This window comes from Pipistrellus kuhlii, unplaced genomic scaffold (genome assembly GCF_014108245.1).
Source record: "Pipistrellus kuhlii isolate mPipKuh1 unplaced genomic scaffold, mPipKuh1.p scaffold_m20_p_3, whole genome shotgun sequence".
Lineage (NCBI taxonomy): Eukaryota > Metazoa > Chordata > Mammalia > Chiroptera > Vespertilionidae > Pipistrellus > Pipistrellus kuhlii.
This window is the reverse complement of record NW_023425529.1, coordinates 158,404,789-158,413,286: the sequence shown is the minus strand read 5'-3', so window position 1 is coordinate 158,413,286 and position 8,498 is coordinate 158,404,789.

Sequence of the window (8,498 nt, the reverse complement as noted above, 5' to 3'; positions counted from 1 at the left end):
GATTTTCTCCCATGAATTCTTCACTCAAGTCACAACTTCTTGCAGTTTAGGTTTCACAAAGTTTCCACGCTGATTTCTCTCCATTCTATTTTCAATGTAGTCATTAATTTCTATGTGTAAATTGTCTTTGAATGGCTTTTTTATTGCAATATCAAGAGTCTGGAGATAGGCTGTCATTCCTGCGGGAATCGTTATCTGATCTATTTTTCTTTCGTGAAGAAATGTCTTCATGTCTTTAGCATGGTGAGGACTGGCTGCATCCCAGACTAGCAGACCTCTTTGGCTCCCTCGCATAACAAGCGGCAGCATTAAATCGACCTAATTCCTTATAACTGCTTGTGTGGCCCAGGCTTTTTCAGTTTCAAGAATAAAAACGCCCAAAACACATTCACTCTTTTCCCTCTTGCCCTTAGAAATGATTAAAGGTGGGATTTTAGTGCCATCCAGATAAATTGCCAAAATATAGGAAACACATGCACTTTCGTAAGCAGTGGAGGAAATGTACACTAAGGAGGCACCCTGCTGTTCAATGCTGTTCAATTGTTGTTTGAGATGATTTGCCCATAAATACTGCAATTTCATCCATAGCAATCATGTTGGAAAGATTACATTTAGAGAAGTTAGCATCATCAATTAAGGACTTGAATGCAAGTGTTTGCTTAATAACTTGAGTAACTTCCAACCTAAACAATGTTGTAGATCTTCTTAAAGACAGTTCACTTTGCTGAAGGAAATTATCCAGCCAGTGTTGTGATGCTTTGAAATCTTCAGGGGCTATGTCAAACTGTGGTGCCATTGCAAGGGCAAATTCCTGAATCTGAGCCCTATTCACAACCAAAGCCTCTGCTCTCCTGTCAACAACCCATTCACAGATCAGGTCTTCTAGCTAGGAAAATAATGGTTGCCGACCTGATCCACACTTGCGCTTTTTAGCATTTCCCTTGTCCACTTGTTCAATGAGGTTACCATACTCTGCTCACCATTTTCAGACCAATCAGATACTCAACATCTTCTCTTTGCAGAAAGCAGTAAGATTTTGGCCCCACGAGTCTTCTACGATTCCTTTCTTGTACTCCACGGAGTAGCTTTTTCTTTTTGCACTCATTTCTAGGGGTAAAAAAAATGAATTGGGGTATCAAGGTGGGGGAGAGGGATCACTTAAAATGACACAGGGGGGATCAGAGGGGGGGATCAAAATGGCACAGGAGAATCAGAGGGGGGAATTACCATTTTAGTAACCCCTTTTGATCCTCCTTCATTTTGATTGCCCCTTCTGATCCTCCTGTGTCATTTTAAGTGATCCCCTTCCCCCCACCCCTGTGCCACTGAACACCTTCACCAGACATCCTCTCTACCCCTTTATCAGACATTTACCCCCGGGGACCTGCCTGGGGACTGTCACTGGGCTTGTTGGGGCCTGGATCTGGGCTGGAGCAGGGTCTGCCACTGACTGAGAACCTTCAGTCATCATGAGGGCATCCGAGAGCATTAGGTAGTGTCACCAGAGACAGACCAGCACTCACCACCTTCGCCTGTCCCATCCGCTCTAATCCTCCTGTTCTTCTACACGCATCTGCGAAAGTCTCCTCTCTCCTGCCCTGCGCTCACCGCTCACTCTGACCTCCGCTCCACCTCCACACAGCAGTGATGTCAGGACTCTGGGGAACTTCACTGGCTGCTAGACACCAGTCAGGGCGGCCCTAGTGACCAGTTTACAGTAAATTAGTTTTCACTCTGAGACAGAGCCTGGGGGGGCCTTATTTTCGGGGGGGATGCCTTATATTTCACTCAGAAGGAAACCTGTAAGTAGGACTTATTTTCAGAGGATGTTTTATTTTGGGGGAAACAGGGTAGGACAGGGCCAGATGAAAGGAGGCTTTAAAAAACTGGCAGGTGATGCTGAAACCCGTTTGGTTTGGTGGATAGAGTGTCAGCCTGCGGACTGGAAGGTCCCAGGTTCAATTTCGGTCAAGGGCATATACATTGATTGCAGGCACCAGGGGGTGTGCAGGAGATAACTGGCCAATGTTTCTAGCTCTCTATCCCTCTTCCTTACTTTCTTTAAAAAAATCAATAAAATATATTTTTATTAAAAATCAAAAACAAAAAACTGGCAGGTGATCTTTGGTGTAGTGGAGAAAATTATGTCTAAGCCATCAATACAATTATTTCTTTGTCAATTTATTCATTCTTGCTTTAATCATTTCCTAATAACAAAAACAACTCTAAAGAACATAAAAGGAAACTGTACACTATGACAGTTACCTCTGGATATAATTTTATTCTCTTTATTTTATGTTCACAGTTATATTCTCTTTATTTTAGTTGGTCATTATAGTTATTTATTGCCATGTAACAAATTAGCCTTAAATCTCAGCAGCTCCAAACAACATTTGTTTTCTCACATAGCTAAATTCAGCAGTGGTTTAAGCAGGTGCCTGGTTCAGGCCCTCTCAGGAGGTTGCAGTCAAACTGTCAGCTGAGACAGCAGTCCTCTCAGGTCTCCACTAGGCTTAGGATGTGCTTCTAAACCCACTCGCATGGTCCTGAAGAGGCCTTGGCTCCTCACTAGCATTGGCAAGGACCTCTGCTTCTTGTCACGGAAGTCTCACCCTGTGCTGCCAGAGTGTACTTACAACATAGCAGCTGGCTTCCACCAGACCAGGTGGTCTAAGACAGTGGTCGGCAAACTCATTAGTCAACAGAGCCAAATATCAACAGTACAACTATTGAAATTTCTTTTGAGAGCCAAATTTTTTAAACTTAAGCTTCTTCTAGTGCCACTTCTTCAAAATAGACTTGTCCAGGCCATGGTATTTTGTGGAAGAGCCACACTCAAGGGACCAAAGAGCCACATGTGGCTAGAAAGCTGCAGTTTGCCAACCATGGGTCTAAAAGAGTGAGAGGAAAAATAAGAGAGAGAGAAAGAGAGAGGGTAAAGGTGAAAAAGAAAAAGAGAGAGAGGGAGAGAGAGAGAGAGAGAGAGAGAGAGAGAGAGAGAGAGAGAGAGAGAGAGAGAGAGAGAGAAGGTTGTTCTGTGAGGGACCATATTCCATCTTGGTGGCTGGCTGCCACGGTCAGTAATAAGGATATCCTGTCGCTGGCAAACATGAGCTTTTGTCAGTATTACATCGAAATATAGTCCATTATCAAGGTGAAATAAGTTTCACCAGTTGTTTTTATTATAAAAATAACTCATTTAGAATCATTTGGGAGTTTTGTTTGTTATTCAAATACATTCTTTAAGAAAATTTTATTGACTGACGAGAGAGAGAGAGAGAGAGAGAGAGAGAGAGAGAGAGAGAAATATTGATTTGTTGTTCCACCTATTAATGCATTCATTGGTTGATTCTTGTATGTGCCCTGACCAGGGGTTGGACCCAAAACCTTTGTATGTCTGGATGATGCTCTAACCAACTGAGCTACTGAGCCAGGGCACAAATACATTCTTTTGTGGAATTAATTCTAATTTGAGTATTTGGATATCGTGAAGTTTGTCAATCAAAATTAGCTACTTCTGTAATTAACATTTCTGGTACAGAATAAACATGAGTAGATTTAAGTAGGTGTAGGGAGGAACACAGATGAAGAATAAATAGGTAAAATACTCAATAATTTCTTACTTTAACAGAATAAGAAATAAAGTAAAATATCCAAAGAAATCTTAGCACAAAATAACACTCCTTGTAATAGCACTGATGACAGTAGCAATTAAGCTATGTAGTAAGTGTTTCAGTTATACTGATAGCAGGTATCCTGAAGTGTTAGTTTAAAGGACAGATGGAGGACTCATGATTCTGAAAAATGAAGTAAAAAGCAAACAATCTGGAGCAATTGTCATTTTTAAACATCTTGCATATGAGGTCTGAATTGGATGTCAGGCACAAACACAACTATTCAATTTAAATAAACTAATTATTTTTCCTGAGGAAAATTATAAATTTCATTTCTCAGAAAAATACAAAATAAGGAAAAAATAAATAAAAAATTTTTATTGTAAAAATCCTATATAATAAAGAGCTAATATATAAATGGCCATCATGCCCTCATGCCATCACACCTTAACAGCTCAGACACTCAACACTGGGGAGAGAGGAATGGGGACCAGCCAAGCACAAATAAGCTCACAAGAGAGGAAATGGGACCAGCCAGGCTGTGGCCCGGGAGAGGGACAAGCAACCCACCCCATGGTTGTAGGCACCTGCAGCTGCAGCCCAGGCAAAGCCACCTGCCCATGGTCCCCTGCAGCTGCAGCCGGCCTGGGCAAAGCTGGCTGGGGTCCTGGATGCCTGTGGCCATCCAGAGTAAGGGAAGCCTAGGTCCTGGATGCCTACTACTGGCTGGAGGAGGGAATCCTGAGTCCTAGGTGCGGTGCCAGGCAAAGGCTGTTAGGGGTGATCATTCAGCAAGGGAGCAGTTAGGCGTGATTAGGCCAGTAGGGGAGCAGTTAGGGGCAATTAGGCAAGCAGTTAGGAGCCAGCGGTCATAGGTTGCAAGAGGCAGTCAGACATCCCCCGAAGGGTCCCGAATTAGAGAGGGAGGGTGCAGGCTGGGCTGAGAGACTCACCTCCCTCCCCATGCAAGAATTTTGTACACCAAACCTCTAGTTAAGAAATAAATATGAATATAAAACAACCAGCTTTCTGTCATTAGTGTTCCTGAAAATATAAACCATTGGAATCTCTGGAATAAATGATTTATAAGCTCCTATAGATGATCTACCAGCATAGCTATTTCATGAGTCTCATCTTCCTCAGATAGGTGCAGATCTTCATACTTCGGGAGACGCATTTTGATAGTAGCAATATACATTAAGAAAAATGCATGGGGGTATGTGTGTGTGTGTGTGTGTGTGTGTGTGTGTGTGTGTATACATGCACACAATGAAAGGATCAGCCTTGGCAATTTGAGGGGGGGGGCAATATGAATACAAGATACAATATAACCATGTAATCAAATTTTATCTAAATGAATAAAGCTAGTCAAGTATTTGATGAGTCAAAAACCAAAGTCTGTGGGGATTGGGAAGATTGAATAAAAGAAAGTGAAGGGATTAGCCAAAGAACATATATGCATAGCCCATGGCCACAGACAACAGTATGGTGAAGTCCAAGGGAGGAATGGTAGCTGAGTGGAGGTGGGCAAAGATGAGAAAAAAGGGGGCATTGTAATAGTGTCAACAGTTTTAAAAAACTAACAAAAAAATCGTTGTCTCCAGGAAAAGGGTGTTTATGGATAAGGTAAGGTTTTATTATTATTGTCATCTTTAAAAAACAGCAACAACCAAGCTCTGTTACAAAATAAACAAAGCAGAAAAATGCTTTTAAAGATGCATTTATTGCAAGCAACTCAGTTACTTAAGGCTCCAGAAATAATAAATTTCACGTTGCTCATAGGCTAAGGGATTTTTATAGGATAAATACACATCCATGTTTTTCTCCTTTCCTCTCTCTCTAAAATCAATAAACATATCCTCAGGTTAGGATCTTTAAAAAAAAAAAAAAGAAGTTATATGGCTTTTTCAGCTGATTGATTGCTAAGTGGTCTTCTCTCTTTTGTGGATCAGGGCAGCTCAGTCAGGAGAACAGAAATGGTGTAAACAGACTTGGTGTTTGGGAATTGGCTGGTGTCCTCTACTGGCTTCTGAGAACTGTAAGTTCCTGTAAAGTTAGGTTAAGTTTCTTTCATGTACCTGTGTTGACCACCTCCATTTGGTCCTTGACATAAGTGACTCCTGGTTATACAGCTAATTGAGGAAAATGCATGGGGGTATGTGTGTGTGTGTGTCTTGCAACCTATGACCGCTGGCTCCTTCCTCCAATCAATGACAGACGTGGGATCCAGAGAGGGAGCACTTACCAACACAGAACCAATGAAAATTACGGTGCCTCACTGCAGGTCAACACTTCAATTTCTAAAAAGGAAGCGGAGGCCTATAGCAGAGGTGACTGTGGAGGGTGACAGAAGCTGTAGTCCAGAGCTACATACATACTTAGAAGGACCTGACACTTGGTTTCATGCTCTGCTGTTACTGCCATGAAATTATTGATCTCTTTTAAACAAGGACCACTCCTTTTGTTCTGCACTGGGTCCTGAGAACTGTGCAGCCCTTTGGGGCACTTAGGTTAATGTTCTTTCCGTGGTTGATATAACACGGCATTCTGAATACCCCTGGCTCCATGGAGTGTCTACATGCCTTGGATATATTTCTGAAGTTCTCTGTAAGTTCCCATTCCCATTTTAGAGTTCCCCTAAATTAAAATGAGCAGAGTGCTCGTTCACTATTCCTGGCACGGGAACTGCATGCACATGTTTGCTACTCTTTTGTTGTTGTTGTTTATTCGGTTGGTTGGTTGGTTGGTTGGTTGCTATTATTGTGGAACTGTTAAGGAGAGAAAAATCTAGTCCAGGCTGCCAAAAACCTTGTTCAATAACACTCTGTTCACCAAATTGGGTGTGTAAAAGTGACAAAAACAACCAAAGCCTGAAGGTCACTTTTCATGCTTTCAATGAAATGACTGATTCAACCAGTTGGTTAACTACCTTAGATAAATCACACAACATGTGAACATTTAAGGCTCTGAGAACTTATTATTATTCATATAGGTGGAAAATAAGTAGGTGTTTGTTCTGTTGAAAACAAATACTAACCAGTAATATTATATTCATTCTCCAATTATGGGCTATCCTAAACATAAGAAGGAATAAACCTTGGAGTGTTTGGAGGAAGGATGATGTAGGCTGTAGGAGGTGACAGGGGAACAGAAAAAGTACATATAATAAAAAGTAATTGTGGTGTGTAGACGAAATTGCCCTCTGTATCCTGCAGGAGTAATATTTTTGTTCAGTGAAGTCAGAGACCTGCAGCCCATCAAATATCTCCAAGTGAGTAATCTAAGTAGCCCTCTTTCCTTTGGCTCTCAATTCCAAAAAGATAACATTTCATGAAGTTAACCATGTTTTCATAAATAATAAAAGAGTAAGTTTAAAGTCCTTTCGATTCCTCTGTAAATTAACAGAGTTTATGAGAAACATTCCATGTCCGTTATCTATAATAATAGAAGTGTAACATACTAATTAGACCCAGATATCCTTCCGGGAGTCCTTCCCGATGACCTTCCAGACAATGTCAGGGCTGCGAGGGAAGCCCGGATCCTGGGTGCCAGAGGGAAGCCAGTGCTGGCAGCCCAGGAAAAGAAGGTCTATTTTTGCATGAATTTCATGCATTGGGCTTCTAGTAAATATATAAAAGACATTACTTTTTGTTTATGTTGAAAGAGAAAAGCACATTTAGAGTTCACCTTCTTTAAATACACTAATTGTCAAGACACAATTCAGTAAAAGATTAAAATATAGTAATTACACCATGAATCAATGTGTGGGGAATAGTGAGTCCAATTATTACACAAATTTTTTAAAAATTAACTAATTTAAATCATAATATCAGCCAATTTGCACACCCCTAATACGATTCTTTCCTTCCAGAGAGTAACAAAAGAGACAACCAAGCTAATGAAATGTTGCATATAATGAAACTCGAGAAGGGTCATGAGTCCCCTGGGTGACAGGTGTTATTAAATTTGAAAGGACATTATTGTTACAGTTGGGCAGGGAATTTAGAATATTGGTGTCGTGGGCCATCAAGGCCATCTGTCTTGCAAAATGCGCCTAGTGATATTAAAGAAAACAGAAATAATCTGCTATTTATTTGAAAAAAGGCAGGATACTGAAACCACTTATCGTGAAACACATGCATTCTCAATAGGATGCCATTTTTGAATTTCAAACTCTGATTCTGCCGATACACAGAATCAGCCCACTTCCCTCCTTCCTGTTTACATCTTTCCAATATTTTCAAGTGGTAGACTCACATTCTAGAGATAGGAATGCAAATCACTTAGGCTCTGAGTCTGAATCTGTCATTTGCATGCAATTAAACAATTCACATAATATTGTGCTCTTGGAGAGACATCCCTGAAAAATATTCTCACTACTTTTTTTTCACTGCACATAAAGTATGAGGTGAGAATATTCACGTAGACTCCATTTCTTGCACATATTTTCTAAGTGAATTCTTTTCTTCCTCTGATATTCAAGTTCTTGAATCCCTCAAATGTTATCACATCTTTATGACATTGAGGCACACTGAATGTCATAGAGTTTATTTCTGTCTACTTAGAATTCTCCCGCTTCATTGGTATGACAGACGGAAAGATTACACCTCAGGGCATAATAATTCCTTGGTTATAGCTGAAGTCACACCGGATTTGCCAGCTCTCCAATTGCAAACTCCTATCTATTGTGCAATCTAAGGGTTTTTTCCCCAGCACGATTGCTCATGGCTTTCTAAGCATTTCCCTTCCTGATCAACTGATCTGGATTGCTGGTTCCTAGATCTACTAACTGGAATTATCCAGGCTAAACTGCACCTTATTATTTCCCATGTGTATTTTTAACTTCCCTTATTCTGTTTTAAATATTAGGTTCTTTCCTTTGGT